Here is a 17,753-nt window from a genome sequence, read left to right as displayed (position 1 = left end):
TTTAGTGTATATTGAGGGGCCAAGTGGACTTACGGTCATCTTGCGCTCAGGTCTTCATATGTAAATAATCATTACCTGATTAATTATCAGAGGTAAATCACGCGTCTGTGAAGTGGTATAATCTCCCGACAACAATATAACAACTGTAAATGTATCTCATTATTTAGAACTATGCTCTCCGAATTGCGCAAATGGCGGCTTTTGCATTTCTCTCAACGTTTGTAACTGTACCAGTGACTACATTGGAGACATATGCGAGATTCTTAATGTCCGTAAGTACTAAATCATAGCCATTTCACTAAGTTATGTTTATGTCCCGTAAAAATCACTCACTTGCTCACTCTCTCCCTCCCCACTCACTCACCTCATTACTTACACAATCAATAACTTACCCCTTCACTTGTCAGCTAACTCGCTCTCCCAATTACTCATTCACTCTCTCAATCAATCTCAATCACCCCATAAATTAATCAATCATTCGATCAATCGATTTCTTAAAGTAAGTACAGCATATATTTCTTATTCTGAATATTTGTGTTTCTTCATTTAGCCAACATCAGTTTAGAAAATGCGACTCACCGTATTGACGAAGGGAATGGTGTAGTAATATTGTTACTGAAAAATACTGGTCCAAAGGCTGGAAATGTCCGTAAGTGATGTCTATACAATTAAGTTTCGTTTCCTTAAAAATCCGATTATTAGAAAATTCCAAATGTAATGACCCGCATCCTGCATTTTACATAGCTCAAAACAACACGTGTATGTGAATTTCTATGACATTATGATATAAGTACAAATGGTATGCTAATTACCGTAACGACCATATTGCGTTAATTGTGGGGTGTAATTCAGAGCGCGTCATATAATTTGAGAATAATACGATAACACCTCAACATAAAATAATGTTATTGTTTAAGTCCAAAATAATTATGTCACGTGTTATGAGACGATAGATGCACGACAGCGGCTAAAACAATACCTTTATTTTCATTATTAAACCTTCAATTCAAATAAATATATTAATCATAAGTATACCAAATGTAAATCAAATCAAATCCTATATTTTGCAAGGAACTTACCTAGACCTTATAATCGGTCAGTCCTGCTGTTGCAATGCACCTCCGATTGGTTGAAATTGAGGGTAGGAGTATAGCCTCGACACGCACGCGCTAAAGTGTTTTATATTACACGGGGAAGAACCAATAAGATTGCAGTAACGTTCTCAAAATAAACAATATATATTGGCGCATCTGAGAAGAAGAGGTAAAGTTTTAACAATTATAACCATGCCATATGTTAATAAATCAACCTTTATTAGCCTTCCAACCTTTTCCCCATTATGTAATATGCATTTGCGTGTATAACAACATTCCCATAATTAAGATTGCTTTTCTTCAACAAGAACTCCAGACATGGGATCTATCTGCGACTGGAAACGAAGACTACGTTTCTTTAAACAATGCTACCATTAGTGTTGATGGTTACCGTTCTAAGCAGGTGTTTATAACAATATTGGATGACAATCGGGTGGAGCAGGATGAGCAACTGAATGTGCAGATTACTGGTGCTGCATTGAGCAAAAGAATCAGTAGTATCAACATCACAATTATTGACAATGATGGTAGGAGTCTTAAGCTTACGGATAAGGTGTTCCTTGGTCGATATAAATTAGCGATTCATGCAAGGAAAATGCCCTTGTTCACATCTAAGCCTAAATAAAACGCTGGCATGTATATAGAACGTTTTATGCCCATATACGCAGCAATTTAGTGTAGAGTGGTAGCTTCATCTATTGATAAATGGGTAACGTGCAGTCAATAATGGAAAATCTACATATTCATTTGATAAAATTGTCAATTGATTATAATGAATATACAATTTGTTCCCATTTACATTTGCCTCATGAATGCCTTCTTTACTGGGATAGGTATAAAACATTGTTTATCCATGAAAGCAAAAACGGGATAGGTACATGCCATAGACTTGATAAAAGTGAAATCAACGGTCACCATAATCATTGCTAAGATGATTTGCACTAATGCTTTAGAGGGTTGTCTTTTCACTATTGGCCAACAGCTTCGATTGTTTTTGTGTTAGCTCGCTCTGCCGTCGATGAATCAGCGAATGTTGTCCAGTTACATGTCGCCAACAATGGTTCTGTAGCTGGAATTGCCTGTAAGTAATTTCTGCTTACATACACAAGAGAGGGCACAAACTATCCCTTATTTTAGGCAGTAGCATATTGTAGGCAGTAGCAAACGTTGCTACAATTCAGTAACAAAACACGGGCTCATAGGAATGTTGTCGGTGCGCTCTCGTTTTAGCTTGTAAGAAAAGGTACATACTTTCTGTAATATTTTGATGTTTTTCAGGGTTTTTTTTAAACTGAAAAACATCAAAACGTCCCTCAATAGCTATTTTCTTACTAAGTGGCCACTCGCACATCCGTATCAAATGATGAAATAAACTCAAAGGATTAAACCAGGATTAGCTAACGCCATTTATTGGCTTATTAACGTGCTGTAATATACCAGGTGGAATTCACGCTCTTAGTAAGACTATGGTTAATAGTTGATATTAAAGTATGTTATGCAATTGTGCTTACTCTACCAATTGTTACACATTGTTACGTCTATAAGTACTACAATACGACTGCAACCTTGAATTAACCTTGATCTTGTTACTAGATATCTCAACTTTAAGCGCAACTGCTACTGCAACTGAAGACTTCAAGTCTACACAAAATATGTCTGTGGCGGTCGAAGCAGGAAGAAGTAAACCCATTTCGATTCAAATATTTGACGACGACCTTGTGGAGTTTGACGAATTTTTCAAGTAGAACTAATTGGTGATGATGTGGGTATTGATGGGATTAAGGTCATGGAGGTAACCATTAAGGATGATGATGGTGAGTATTAAAGTATTAGGTGCCAGAGGTGCCAGAATCCTTAAAGGAAAAACAAGATCAACGTTCAACTCATTTAATTTTGTGCAGATAGTGAGCTTAAAAAGTTTAAAATATTTGCAGGAAGTGGAACATAATTGACTGTCGTATTTGCCCTTTTTCTTAGACGTTAAAGTTTTGGTCGGGAAAAAGATCAGTCAGAATGGTATTTAAATTTTAAAAAAATATCTAAACGAATATTAGCAAAATCGTTTAGTAACGAAACCGTGGGTTTTGATAACCGTTTACGAACTGTCAGCACGATTTATTTTACTATTTAATAATTATTTTGCTTTCTCACACCACATACCCACAGCTTCCCTTGGGTTTGTCGTGGCACGTTCTATCATTAGTGAATCAGCTATTGCAGTCTCCCTCAATGTCTCCAATAATGGCTCCGTCGTTGGAACCGCCTGTAAGTGCCCGGTTTTTTTTTTTAATAGCATTTTTACGTACGTGATAGTGTTGCAATAAACTTAATGTGACTACTGCTAAACAAATCTTACAAATTAAATACATGACGTGTTAACTCAGCGGCATATGACGACATATTCGTTTCAATCATGAAAGAAAATGCACGATGGCAAAATAATCTATCTATATTATATATATATAATGAAACTTTGGCTTCAAATGTTACTTAAAAGAACTACGAGTGTATATTCATACGTAGTGGTAGATAAAATGATTTAATTAGATATGTTCTCTTTAATTAGACCTAATTAGGTGTTTTTTTAGAGCACAAATAAATATCACGGTCTTCACTCCTTACCCTAGAAGTATAAGTGTACGCTTTACGCCTGGTACTTTCCCCCTGGGTAAATTGAGCGCAAAGTAAGGTACCAGGATGAACGTTGTACCTGGTGGAAAATAATGATCCTAGTAAGCCGAGGGTTAATCATTAGAAATATAGTTGTTACAATGGTGGTGTATATATATATATCAGTGAGTATTTCAAATTATTACAACTACTGTTAATACCAATGACAATAGTTAGTTAACGAATTTTCAGAAATGAACAACCTTTACCTTGTCAATAGATCTCTCAACATTAAGCGCAACTGCTACTAACAACAAAGACTTCAATTCTACACAAAATATGTCCGTGACGGTCGATGCAGGAGAAAGAAAACATATTTCGATCCAAATATTTGACGACGACCTTGTGGAGTTTGACGAAACTTTCCTGATAGAACTAAATGGTAATGGTGTGGGTATTAACGAGATAAAGGTAATGGAGATTACCATTAAGGACGATGATGGTGAGTGTTAAGCACTTTGTTGTAGGTTCTTGTCAAAGAATATATTGTGAAAACGTTTAACTTCCATTTGTAAGCCGTCGGTTCTGGTCGTCTAACAAACAAATATTACTGTTATGTTACCGTTTACAAAATATTTTACGATTTCTTTATGTGTATTTGCCTGTGCCTCTTCACTTTTTGTTTTCTCACACCTCCTACCAACAGCTTCCCTTGGGTTTGTAGTGGAACATTATACCATTAGTGAATCAGCTAATATAGTCCTGATCAATGTCACCAACAATGGTCCTGTCGCTGGCATCGCCTGTAAGTGATTTACTTCTTCACCATAGAAAACGTATTTTATAATGTGTTGCAATTAAGTTATGATAAAATTACTGAATTTCTTTTAAATTAAATAAATGCCGTGCAATCTAAGTCTCATTCGACAATGTATTCGTTTGATGCATGGAAGGAAATACACGATGTAGAAATAAACTGGTCAGTAATTAATGGGCACCAGAAGTGATGAGCTTAAAGATCTGCCTAAAGACGTTAGCGATAACATTAATTTTACACTAGATCTCTCAACTTTAAGCGTAACTGCTACTGAAAACGAAGACTTTGAATCCACAACAAATGTTTCTGTAAATGTTGAAGCAGGAGAAAGCAAACCTATTCCGATCCAAATATTTGACGACGATCTTGTGGAGTTTAACGAAACTTTCAAAGTAGAACTAAGTGGTGATGATGTGAATATTGATGAGATTCAGATATTGGAGGTTACCATTAAGGATGATGATGGTGAGTAAACATTACATTGCAAGCAAAGGAAATAATTATCATTTCAATGGTGATAATGGATCTTCGTAAAAAATTGACAAGAACAGATCTAAAGAATCCCTTTCAGTTTGATGGTAATGAAAAGTGTTGTCGACGTATTTTAAAAATATATTTATCTATTCACATTGTTTTATTTATTGCTTTAAATTTTTGTATACTATAAAATGAAAAAAAAAAATCCTGTATTTTCTATCAAACTTTTGTAGGTAATCAATGAAAATTAAGGATTACTATTTAGATAGCAGTCAAGATGATTGACTAATATAATTCGGAATTTTGCATAACACCGAATAGCAGTTCACTACCCTACAAAGGGTAACTGACGATCATGATTTACATTCTTTATTAATTTGTTCTCGTGGTGCTGACTGCAGTGTGTTTTAGTGATATGTAACTTCATCACTGAGTAGTGCAGACAGTGTTCTGTTGTCTGAGTATTTCCGAATGTATACTAGTCATGGACAAAGGTTATTCACCTTTTCCCCTTTTGCTATGACCTTGTTTAAAAGTGTATTACTCAACAATAACTTGCCAAAACATGTCAAATCAATCTGGACAAAGATAGGATATTCCCATGGTATACTTTGTGATGATGAGTTCTGCAAAAATGCCCGGATGTTTTTAAATAAACTGCTAGAAAACACATTGGTTTTGTACTTTTCATGAAGAGTTATATTTTTACAAACAAAATATCTCTCTGTAATTTTTAATTCGAGTATTAAATACCAAAATTAAAGTTTCCGACGGCCTAGGTTTTTAAGAGACACCCTGTATGCATATATAACCTTGAAATGTCTGGCGCGATTCGTCGTCAAATAATCAAATACTGTGATCATGACGTTGTATTTTCTGTTCTTAACATGTACCGACAGCTTCCATTATATTTGTGGAGGCTCGTTCTACCATAAATGAATCAGCGAATGTAGTCGAGCTCTATGTCGCCAATAATGGGTCCGTCACCGGAATCGCTTGTAAGTAATATGAAATACCTTGAAATTGGAATAACTTGTAAGTAGACTCATAAACAGGTAGCAGAGGATAAAATGTTGAAGGACGAACCTGTTTATTCTATGTAACCGACCTATTAGCGAATAGCCAGTAGCGTATCCAACGGGTAGGGGAAATAAGCTGTCCTTCGTGTGGGACACCTCATAAAAAGGTATAAACAGAGGATAAAATGTTGAAGGACGAACCTGTTTATTCTATGTAACCGACCTATTAGCGAATAGCCAGTAGCGTATCCAACGGGTATGGGGAAATAAGCTGTCCTTCGTTTGGGACATCTTATCCCCTATTGGATGCTGACAGCTGTGATATTTTAGTGGGTTTTTTTCCATTTTCTTACCATTTTTGTCAAATGCGGCCCCTTCAAAATCGAATTGCCCCTCATTTATACCCGTTACCTTTCCATTAGATCTCTCAACTTTAAGCGTAACTGCTACTGCAAACGAAGATTTCAACTCTACACAAAATATGTCCGTGACGGTTGAAGCAGGAGGCAGTGAACCTATTTCGATCCAACTATTTGACGACAACCTTGTGGAGTTTGACGAATTTTTTTCAAGTAGAACTAATTGGTGATGATGTGGGTATTGATGGGATTAAGGTCATGGAGGTTACCATTAAGGATGATGATGGTGAGTAAACATTTTTATTTTAGGTACGTTTGCATTTTTGATGAAGAATACAATATACTTGCAAAATATAGCTCAATATTAAAAAGAGAATCATCTTAACCAATTCGGTTTTTGAAAATCACAAAGTTCATGAAGTCAGTACTCCCATTTAACACATCAACATTATTTTTCTATTGTGTTAACAACGCGTATTCAAAATTTTAACAAAATTCGTTAATAGTAAGCTTTCCAAAATTAATTTTAAAAGGACATGGTGTTTGAATCTAAAAAGTATAAATTCAAACACTAGCAACAAAATAATGTTCCCTTTCGCTCAGAATAAAACGTTAAAACATGAATCCTTAGACCTTTACCTTTAAGATGCACTGTAAATTTTCTTCCTGTTATATTCCTTTTTTAAACACAAAGAAAAATCATTTTAATGAGGCTAGCTGCACCAAATTTTAGGATGTTTTGTCAAAAGATAGTGTAGCCCTAATAACAATTGTCGTTATTCGTCAGATTAAGTCCCAGAAATGCGACTTTAGTAGCTTTAAGCAAGATGCTTAGCAGTACCTAAGTGTTGTGGAGTACCCACTAAAGAAGTAGCGCGCGTAGTAAGGTGGTAACGTGCTAAGATTTTGATGCAGCATCGCTTTCATGTGAAAATTAACTTGTGACATTAATTTACAATTTAACCTTTAATTCATTAACAGCCGTCGACTATATAAATCCAAAAGTTTTACTTTTATTTATAATATAATCAGCTTCCATCAATTTTGCAAAGTCAGCAGTAACTGTTGCGGAACCTACTGGAATAGTGACTTTAACTCTTCAAAATATTGGATCTGCAAATGGCACGGCTTGTGAGTATTATGGGCTCCAGTATCAACAAAACTTATCATGGCCACAGGGGCGGCAAGCCCGAGGCCAGTGACTTCCATACGACGACTAAACACTCCCAGTGGGACCCCAATTTAAGGGCCCCGCAGGGCATGAAAGCAAGGAGTAAGCTTAAGGATGACGGGCTGTGTCTAAAAGTAATAACTTAATTAACTTATAAAAATACTAGTTTTTATATTCTGTGGTGTTAAATATTTAATCACAACATTAAACTACGTGCTAAAGTCAATTAATAACAACAGGGGGTGATATCACGCTTTCTCATGAACTACCGTATATGGTCAGTTTACGATCAATTGTAAACTGACTATATAAGGCAGTTTAGTTGGGGACCAGGTTGGTATATTATGTGCTATTTAAACTTCGCGGACGCGACTCACATAACGATCTATTTACGTATTATTTTAGAAAACGTTTTAGGTATTCGAAAATAATATTGTTTTACATACAGATCTATTGGTTTATTATTGTGGAAATTACACAATGTTACTGGGATGATAAGGATTTATATCTGTGATAAATTAAATCTTTAATGTGTCTTTCTTAAATTTCTTTTTTCAAGAGCTTTCGTGGTATAACCAGGTATTTTAAAGCAAAATCTTTCACAATGATTTTCACACGCGATTTTCTCGTGTTTTCATAATAATTAGAACAATGTGTAATGCATCCGACGACATTATACTTTATAGTTCCAGATTTTATCACAGTGGGTAACCAGATATATGCAAGGCATTCAAAACGTATATTTTCAAGGAACACTACCATTAATTAGAGGTTAATAACTGCGCATCGGTTATTTGGAGGCATTAGAAAAATCTAAACATTTTGCCTTTGGAACCGAGGAATATCCTGAGGGCGCAGCCCCGAGGGATATTCCGAGGTCCAAAGCAAATGTTTAGATTTTTCACAATGCCCGGTATATAACCGATGCAAAGTTATTAACCTCATTCATAACCGTCACTTTGATCTTCTAACTTTACAAAATAACACAAAATTTTCCTCAAGTTTGTAAAATATAAACAATTTTACATCTTCCCTTTCCCAAAATCGATCAGGCTAAAACAAAACGAATCTGTGCAAATATGGTAGCGCGCAATCCAAATACGGCAGACAGCGCGCGCGCAGTTCGTTGGACGCACAATACGGCCCACGCAGAAGTCAATAGTGTGCGACATTGGAACAATTACGCATTTTGCGGTCAATTGTGAGATATTAATGACCTCGATTTGCGTTCGCGTTTTCACAAATAATAAAATATGATTGGATCGCACGCATCACGTTTATTAATGAGGTTATGAATCGTCGATAAATACGTTATTGATATTTTTCCTACATGACAGTTCTGCGGACAAAAGACATTTGCACGAAGGCAAATGATGATTATGAACCTCGACACAGCGTCTTGATATCTTTGGTGCCCGGACAATCCACGAACGTGTCTATCGTTATCTACGACGATTCAGTAATAGAGAGAGAGGAGCAGTTTGAAGTGCAGCTCAACGGGACGGATGTAGGGGACGGAATTCGGACTGTCAAAGTCACGATTTTGGACGATGATTGTAAGTGTTTATTACACAAATAACGAATATTGAACCATCCAAGCAATATTATTTGATATAATAATTATGCCTACATTATGTTGGCATTCTAAAACAGTGACAGCTTTCACTTCTGCTTTATTTATTTCTATTTACTGCTTTAAATGTATTTTTAGCCTATCAGTTATGGTAATCGTACAGGCATCCCAATCACATACTTTTACTTCAATACTTTAGTGTTCTGCCTCGTCCGTGATCTGCTCCCATCTACACAATTCACATACGACTGTCCGTAAGTTCATCAAATATTTCCTGATTTCTTCTTCCTTTCTCTTGATCTCTTCCATGTATCACATCTCTCCACTAAAAGTCTTCAATATGTGACAAGTTTAATTCTTGTTTCTGGTGGTTGATACATATTAGAGAGTTTGCGAAATGCGATTCAGAAGCGCAAACTTCTAAGTCTAGAGGATTATAGAGTATTATAAACAGTAAGCCAAAAATTAAGGTACCAGTTACGTTCACCCTGTATATCCTAAACAAAGGCAGATATGTAATATTTGGAACCAACAGCCAATAGCTGCATCTTTTAGCTCGAATTTAAGATCTCATTGGTTGACATTGTTTAAAAGATAAAGACACGATGATCCAAAAACCCAAGGAAAATGCTAATATAAAAGCTGCAGTTTGCCACATTACATGCCCTATTGATTTGTACCACAGCGTTCGTGAACAAGATAACTGGCGCTGTGCTTTCATTGATTAGCACGAAAAACTAGCGTCGTGCTTTCATTGATTAGAACACAAAAGTGCAACTTTTTATTTGGTATCTTCATCAGGTTTTGGACTACCGTTTCTTTAATTCTCAACTAATTTCAACAATAAGGTCTTAAATCAGAGCTAAAGAGTACAGGCATCGGCTGCTTGTTTTAATTTTGACACATTTGTCTTTATTTAGGATATAAAGGGGTGAACACAACTCGTACCTTAATTGTTTGGCTTACTGTATATACAACCACTTTGCCAAAAAACACTTCTAGAAGTGTAATAGTGGCAGTGAGCATTATATTTTGAAAGAAAATACGTCAATTTGTGAACAATACTTACTATATTTCCTCATTGACTGCAAAATTACCCGTTATGTATTATCTAGTTAAAATACCAATCATTGGTTTGGTTTGGGTAAAAAAACACCACTTGTTGTTGAAAATTAGGTTAAGATATTTCTTGTTCCAAACGTCAAGCTTGGTATATACTTTTGTGTGTGTGATCATGTCGTAAAGAAATTAGTTTGCAAAATTTCGTTCTGTAAAAACATCAACGGCAATCGGATTAAGTTTCCGTACAAATGACCGACTTTTACTGCAGTGAGCAGTGTAGCATAATTCTGGAAGAGTATAGCAAGTACATAGAACATGCCATAGGTTGCGCCTGGTAACAAAGGGGTAGGGAGGAGAGGAGGGCTTTAGAAGTGGACATGGAGGTGCAATATCCGGCAGCCAAAAAGGAGGAACAGCTCCCCAATGGAACATCATGTCTTCCTTCTTGACCCTCCCGCGGGTGGATCCTAACCGTCATGATATTTTATGTGTTTACCCCTTGAAAGTAACCTGCCCCATGCCTTCCTAATAGAAAAAACCCTGACAACGTCATTGAGGGAATGTATACTGGAGTGAGTGTGTGTCGTGTATTATAGGAGGGATAAAGTTTAAGAGAACGAGGATAGATGGAGGGTGAGGGAGGGGAGAATATGGAGAAGGAAAGCGGGAATAGGAGGGAAGGGGAAAGAGAATGAGAAGGAAGAAAAATCAAAAAAGAAATTGTGTTTCATTACACTTTGCGTTGTGAAATGGGAAAATAAAATTGATAACACTAACGTTAAGGGGGCACTACACCCCTCTGGTAAAATTGTGACTATTTTTGGCATTTTCTCAAAAATAATAACACACTGGTAACAAAAGTTATGTATATTATTTATTGCCCCTGTAATATACATAACTTTTGTTACCACTGTGGTATTAGTTTTTGAGAAAATTGTAAAAATAGACACAAATTTATTTGAGAGGTATAGTACCCCCTTCACTTAATTAAGCCTTCATTAAACAATTTAGGCCTATAACTAAGACTATGTATTTGTGATATGCTTCGTAATGAAGAATGATTATCTTACAGTTCATATCGTTTATGCGCGGCTGACTAGCGGCACGCCAGTGTACCGCGTCGTTGTGACAAGATCGCGCTCTGACGTTCTAAAAACAGCAAACACAACTGCGCAGTCTCTATGCAACAAGAATCTTGTTGCACAGTCGGTCACTATTTTTCCAAATAGATTTTTTAGTCGTCAACCCAGACAGTTGACGTGTGAGGGCAGCAGTCTACTTTTCCCCCATTTTCTCAACACCGACATTTCAAAAAAGCTTTTAGTCTCACGGCATGCACAAAATTACACAGTTTTACCTAAAATTTACCAATTAATTTATATTATTAAACCATATACGGGTAGGGCTCCTTCATAAAAGTGACCATTAAAAGTTATTCAGGTTCTTCAAGAGTCTAAATAATGTTTAATTTTCAGCACACAAGTCCCCAGAAGAATTACTGGATGAAAGAGTGGCCAAAGCAATTAGAGTAATTAATGCGCTGGCATTTAATAAAAACATTACTAACGGAGAACTTATCGGCGAACTTGAAGAGATCGGTGGAGTAAGTGTAACACATTAATTAGATTTTTAAAATTATTGATTCATATTACATGTGTCTTTAATTTAAGAAAAGTCTTTTTTCCAAGTTTTATTAAAACGTTATCAAGAGATAAAGATTTTCGTTTGCATTCAAAGAGAAAAACAAACATAACTATTATTTTGTTAAACCTGATAATACTAGACGCGCACGTATCTGTCGTATGTGTGACGATGCTGTCGTTGACTATAAAAAGTATATGTTCAATGTCACTTTTACAATTATGTGCATTGAAAGTTGATCTGACCAACAAATTTGTTGCTACAATAAAACATTTCATTTATGTTGTTGTGCAGAAAATCTTTGACAGCATATTTGCGCCTCCGAGTGATGAGCACTGTGGTGGTGATGATAAAAGTGCTGGTACGACTACTACTAATGGTGATGGTGGTGGCAATGGTGGTAGTGATGGTGGTAGTAATGGTGGTAGTAATGGTGGTAATGAGACAAATAAGGCAAGCAAATCAACGGTAGGTAAAAGTGATATAAATATTCCAAGCTTAGACTAAAGAGGATGATAGTGTAGGTAGCCAGGGGTGAGGATCCATCACAAATAAAACAAATCTTTTTTAACAACTTTAACTTTTGCCTAAGTAAAATAAGACCCTTAAGCAAAATCCCTCCATAGTCTTTTTAAGTCAAGACCGTTTTTACTATGCACCCGCTAACAATAATGTTGATGGTATCACATGTTCCAAACATGTTCCAAACATTCCAAAGAATATGTGGCCATATGTTGTTCAAATATCTATTGTTGATTCCAAATGATAATTTTATGGATTCGTGTATTTTCCGGTCAACTTGCACAAAACATTACGACGCAACATATCCGAAGTTCATTTCTAGGCAAAAGTTGATATTTAACTTAATTCGCTGTGATGATGTGACGGAATAAATTACCATAGCAATAGATGAATACAATCTTTGAATAGATCGCCTTGTACCTATGCATTGTCCATGTCAAAGAAATGCTAATCACTTGTTTAGAATCATTGAAAAGAGCGGTGTTGTTTTCATTCTATGATTGCAGACATACACAGGTGATGAGTGTAACCTACTTAAAGTGCAGGGCGATCTAATGTATCCATCTATTGCTATGGTAGTCAATGCGATTATTACATAACTTCGACAGCGAATAGTAAATCCCATCCAATTTTAGGACACATGACAAAAATACCCGTAGCCTTAATGCAGTAAAACGGTGGAACTATAAAAATTAAACACGAAGTTCTCATAAAACAAACTCTAATTCGACAGGCTCAGTTCCAGTCGATAAATCCGATTATGTTATCGGAGAGAGTCTTAGATGTCACAGCAGCAATCTCGCAGCACATCCCAGAATATAACGGAGTAAAAAGCAATGGTGAAACAGAAATAGAAGACTGGCTGCAGGTCAACATTAACAGACCAGGAATAGGTAAGCCCCAAGCATAAGATGTTGATGATGTTAGTGGTGGTAATGACAATGATGTTGATGAGGATAATCAACATTAGTGCTGCTGCCGCTGACAATGATGATGGTGATGATGATGATGATATAAAAGACGATGGTGATAACGTAAGGTAGTAAAATGTAAACCTGTCTTTATAGCTAGAGTATCTCGAGCTAATGCTTATGATGATAATGATGAGGTTGATGATGACGTTGATGATGCTAATGCTGGTAATGGTGATAGTGGCAGGTATGGCGGCGGTGTTAGTTCTGGGTTTGTTATTGAAAGTGGATGTTGTGGTGTTGTTAGTGGTGTTGGTATTGTTATTGTTATTTTTGTTGTTGTTGTTGTTGTTATTGTTGTTGTTGTTGTTGTTGTTGTTGTTGTTGTTGTTGTTGTTGTTGTTGTTGTTGTTGTTGTTGTGGTGGTGGTGGTGGTGGTGGTGGTGGTGGTGGTGGTGGTGGTGGTGGTGGTGATGATGATGATATAAAAGACGATGCTGATAATGTAAGGTAGTAAAATGCTGATGATGATAATGATGAGGTTGATGATGACGATGATGACGTTGATGATGCTAATGCTGGTAATGGTGGTAGTGGCAGGTATGGCGGTGGTGTTGGTTCTGGGTTTGTTGTTGAAAGTGGATGTTGTGGTGTTGTTAGTGGTGTTGGTATTGTTATTGTTAGTTTTGTTGTTGTTGTTGTTGTTGTTATTGTTGGTTGTGGTGGCGGCGGGGATGGCGGTGACGGTTGCGGTGATGGTGGTGGTGGCAGCTGTATGACGATAATAATTATGATCATTATCATAGATATGAATATATAAATAAATAAATTATATTTGTGATGCGATCAAGCAAAATCAGTCGGAACTCGGAAATATCGATTTTGAGATATAGCTAAACAAAGGATATAGGTCTAATTATTTCATTTTGTTTCCCATTGTTTTGGAAACTCTTTAATCGCTCCTATCTTTGGAACAGGTTGTTCAATTTCAATAGGGTTTTCTGCACAATTCTGTAAATGCCTCTTACTATTTTATAAGAAACTGAAAATTTCATATTTCCGAGTTCCGACTGATTTTGCTTGATCGCATCACATATATGTTTTCTGATATTATCAATGATATTGTCTGGTCCAAGGTACTACTGGAATGCGTATGTCAGCACGCCAGACATCAGGTGGATTCAAATGGTCTTTTGGCGATGACCTCGAAAACACCACTGATGCATATGTTACTATTGCTGGAGATACACTGACAAATTTACCACAAGGTACTGATCCAGCCATTAATATTATTTTTTAAACGAATTATATTTATTTATCTATTTTTTAATACTTATTCATTTACTTACTTACGTACTTAACTTAATTACTTACTTGTGCTAATTAACAGTAAAGTAAGGAAAAAATAAAGGACTTCTTTGAACAAGTACACGGCCTAAATACTTCAGCCACAGAGAGAAATGTAAGACTGTAATATATGCGATGCAATGATCGTAATTCCAAGGTGTCATGGACGTGGGTGGAAGAAATTATATGATTATACAGAATGGGAAGCTTCATACCAACTGTGCAAGCTTTATTAAATAATATAGACGAATCCAATGTCACGCATTCCTACACCTCAATGGCAGCCATAGGTGGGTCCCCCTGAGTCTATCCCACCAGAAATGTGAAATGTCCTTGGCGGGAATTTTAAACTGCATTCCATCACCCGTGTTACACGTGGACAAAATAATGATGAAAGTTTACAACACAATACAAAATAACGTCGATTTTTAAGCGGCTTTAATCCACCCAATTGGGCAGTCGCAACACCAGTTTGGTGCGCCGGTGACCAAGTAATGACCGAATGAATTCTGACTATCACTTGGCTCGTTGGATTCGTCTATACCAGTCCTAAATGTGTTCATCTGCAATTCACGCCTACTATCGGCTGAGACTAGTAAACCAAGGTTACTAGTCTCCGCTATCGGTAAGGTTCGGCGCTTGATGATTTTCTGTATGGGGGCATACATTTCAAGGTTTATTCTTATTGTTCTTCCATTTCAAAAGGAAAGAAAGTTCTGACAATAACATACATTGAGCCTCGCAACGAGAAGATGAATGTCTCCGTGAACGTGACAGGTGCTACGGGGTAAGTTGCTCAACTTGTTATCTGATAACAAGAAAAGTCTTTAAAAAGACAAAGTCCACGACTTTGGGTGTATTATCAAGACTTTGTTCTTTTCACATAGATCGGTATCAGCCTCAGGCTGATTTCCCCAATATGTGCAGAATTAACAAATGATAGCATTTCCATTTTAGAACTTAACTACACCTTAGTTGCCGAAGCTGTAACTGTTTTGCTCCTTTATTTATGACTATTTTGCTCTTTGGGGAATATTATGAGGGGCTGAACTGAACTAGACATCAATCATATAATTAATAACATCGAACCAATCTAATTATCTCAGCAATCGGAATGTGTAAATTATATGTTCTTGTTTTAGAATAAACATATAAAGGGTATTCGTTTAGTTGGAAGGAGGGCCTAGTATGCACCCTCGGAATTATACTACTACGCAACGTTTCTTGTTCAGAAAACAGGCATAGGAATATCCTAAAAGTATCCATAGGGGTCAACAGGGGTCAACTTTCATATAACAGGATTGAAATTTCACAAATCATTTTTAGTTTTTGACCCTGGTGTGGCCAACAAACTGACTACCACCCAATTTTGACATTTCTGCTTGTAACTCATAAGCGCGTTAAGTCACAAATAGGTCAAACTATACCTTTTCTGAATCGGTATGACCAGAGGAATACTTGGGCGTGGTATTGGACATAATCTGAGCAATTTTTAAATTTAAACCCTGTTGTATGAGCTTTGGCCCCTGTTGACCCCTAGAGTCACTTTTTGGAGTTGTTACCATAGCTTATCTTTTTCTACGCATTTTTTGTGATCTAGAAACGTTGATTAGAAGTATATTTCCCAGGGTGCACGCTAGGCCCTCCTTCCAACTAAACTATATAATTTTGAGAAAGTGAACATACTGAATGCATGGACACATACGTATATAAGCAAACAGATATAGTTGAGTATAATAATAACATAATCTTAAAAGTTCATTTCGTGATACACGGTCTCACCCCACCACCCACACCCCCACCCCCACACACACACCCCACACACCCCCACTCTATTCTGAACAAAATTAATTACGCCGCTAGAAACCTCTGGCTATATACAAAACAGATCTCTTGCAGATTACTTCATTAAGCAAAAATATTATCAAATTTAAATTACGTTCTGGTGTACCAGAACGAAATGTGTACCAGAACGAAATTAAAACAGTGGCCTATGGAGCAGTGATAATACATAATAACCATGCATAACTCAAAAACACAAAATCGGAATCAACTGACATTTTGGGAATACGGTGGGTTTTTTTTCGTGGATCAAAAGAGGATACTAGAATCACGAAATACTCCCTTGATATGAAATTTATTTATCAAGATAAGTATTGTCTATAGATTATGGCAGATAGGGAGCGGAACCATGAGTGTACGGCTGACCATCAACCATGATGGACACTCTATCATGTCTATTCCAGCCATCTATGGGCTGCCTATTCAGGTGTGTATAAACCGGAAGTATCAATTTATTCTGTCACTCGGGAGTACAACTTCCCATTATTCTTTCTGATGATATTATTGTTTAGTATGATACTCATGTGATAACATTCATGTAATTGCTGTCACCAATTATCTTTTATAAAGTGTTCGACATGTGTTTGAATTATTGTGGGATATGGTAATCAAATTTGAGGTGTATTTTGGTTACATTGGGTTAAGACGATCTGACAGATTGGAACCAGGAGAGGTTTTTTACTTTGCTATGATATTGATTGATTAATTGTTACAAGAACTGCATCATGCATAATAGATTAGATAATATATCTTATGATTCACTAAGCTCAAATTTTAAAATTTCTAATTTCAAATTTAATTAATCTGTTTTACATAATAAATTATGTTACCAAAATTGTTGACATAAATATTAACCTAGAATATGGATACGTACTGATCTTTTATGGACATCTCTGGCACTCTTCTTCTTTCAAGCACTTGTTAATTGATAGGTGAAAAATTATTTTTACCAACAGGCACCAAAATATGGTTTGTCAAACGGGGCAATAAATGAAGATAATGAATGGAAGAAGCTATGTTCATTTTGGGATACTTCAATCAGGTAAAGTAGTCTGGTGTCGGTCCCTGGATTTTGTAGCGTCCTCTATTCTCTCTACCCCTCTTTATCTTTCTTTTTCTTGCTGTCTGTGCATATGTCTGTCTGTGAGTGTGTGAGCCTGTAAGCGCCTTCAAACGAGCCAAATCTTAAATTTACACACCTTCAACCGAGGATTACACTTCCAACCGTGAACGTCCACGGTTTCTAAGGGGTGCAGTATGATGAAAATAACGTAAAAAGGCTATTTAGTGCATGCTCATATCACGACC

Source organism: Amphiura filiformis, chromosome 14, assembly GCF_039555335.1.
Source record: "Amphiura filiformis chromosome 14, Afil_fr2py, whole genome shotgun sequence".
Lineage (NCBI taxonomy): Eukaryota > Metazoa > Echinodermata > Ophiuroidea > Amphilepidida > Amphiuridae > Amphiura > Amphiura filiformis.
The sequence above is the reverse complement of the archived record's forward strand: the minus strand, read 5'-3'. Positions refer to the sequence as shown.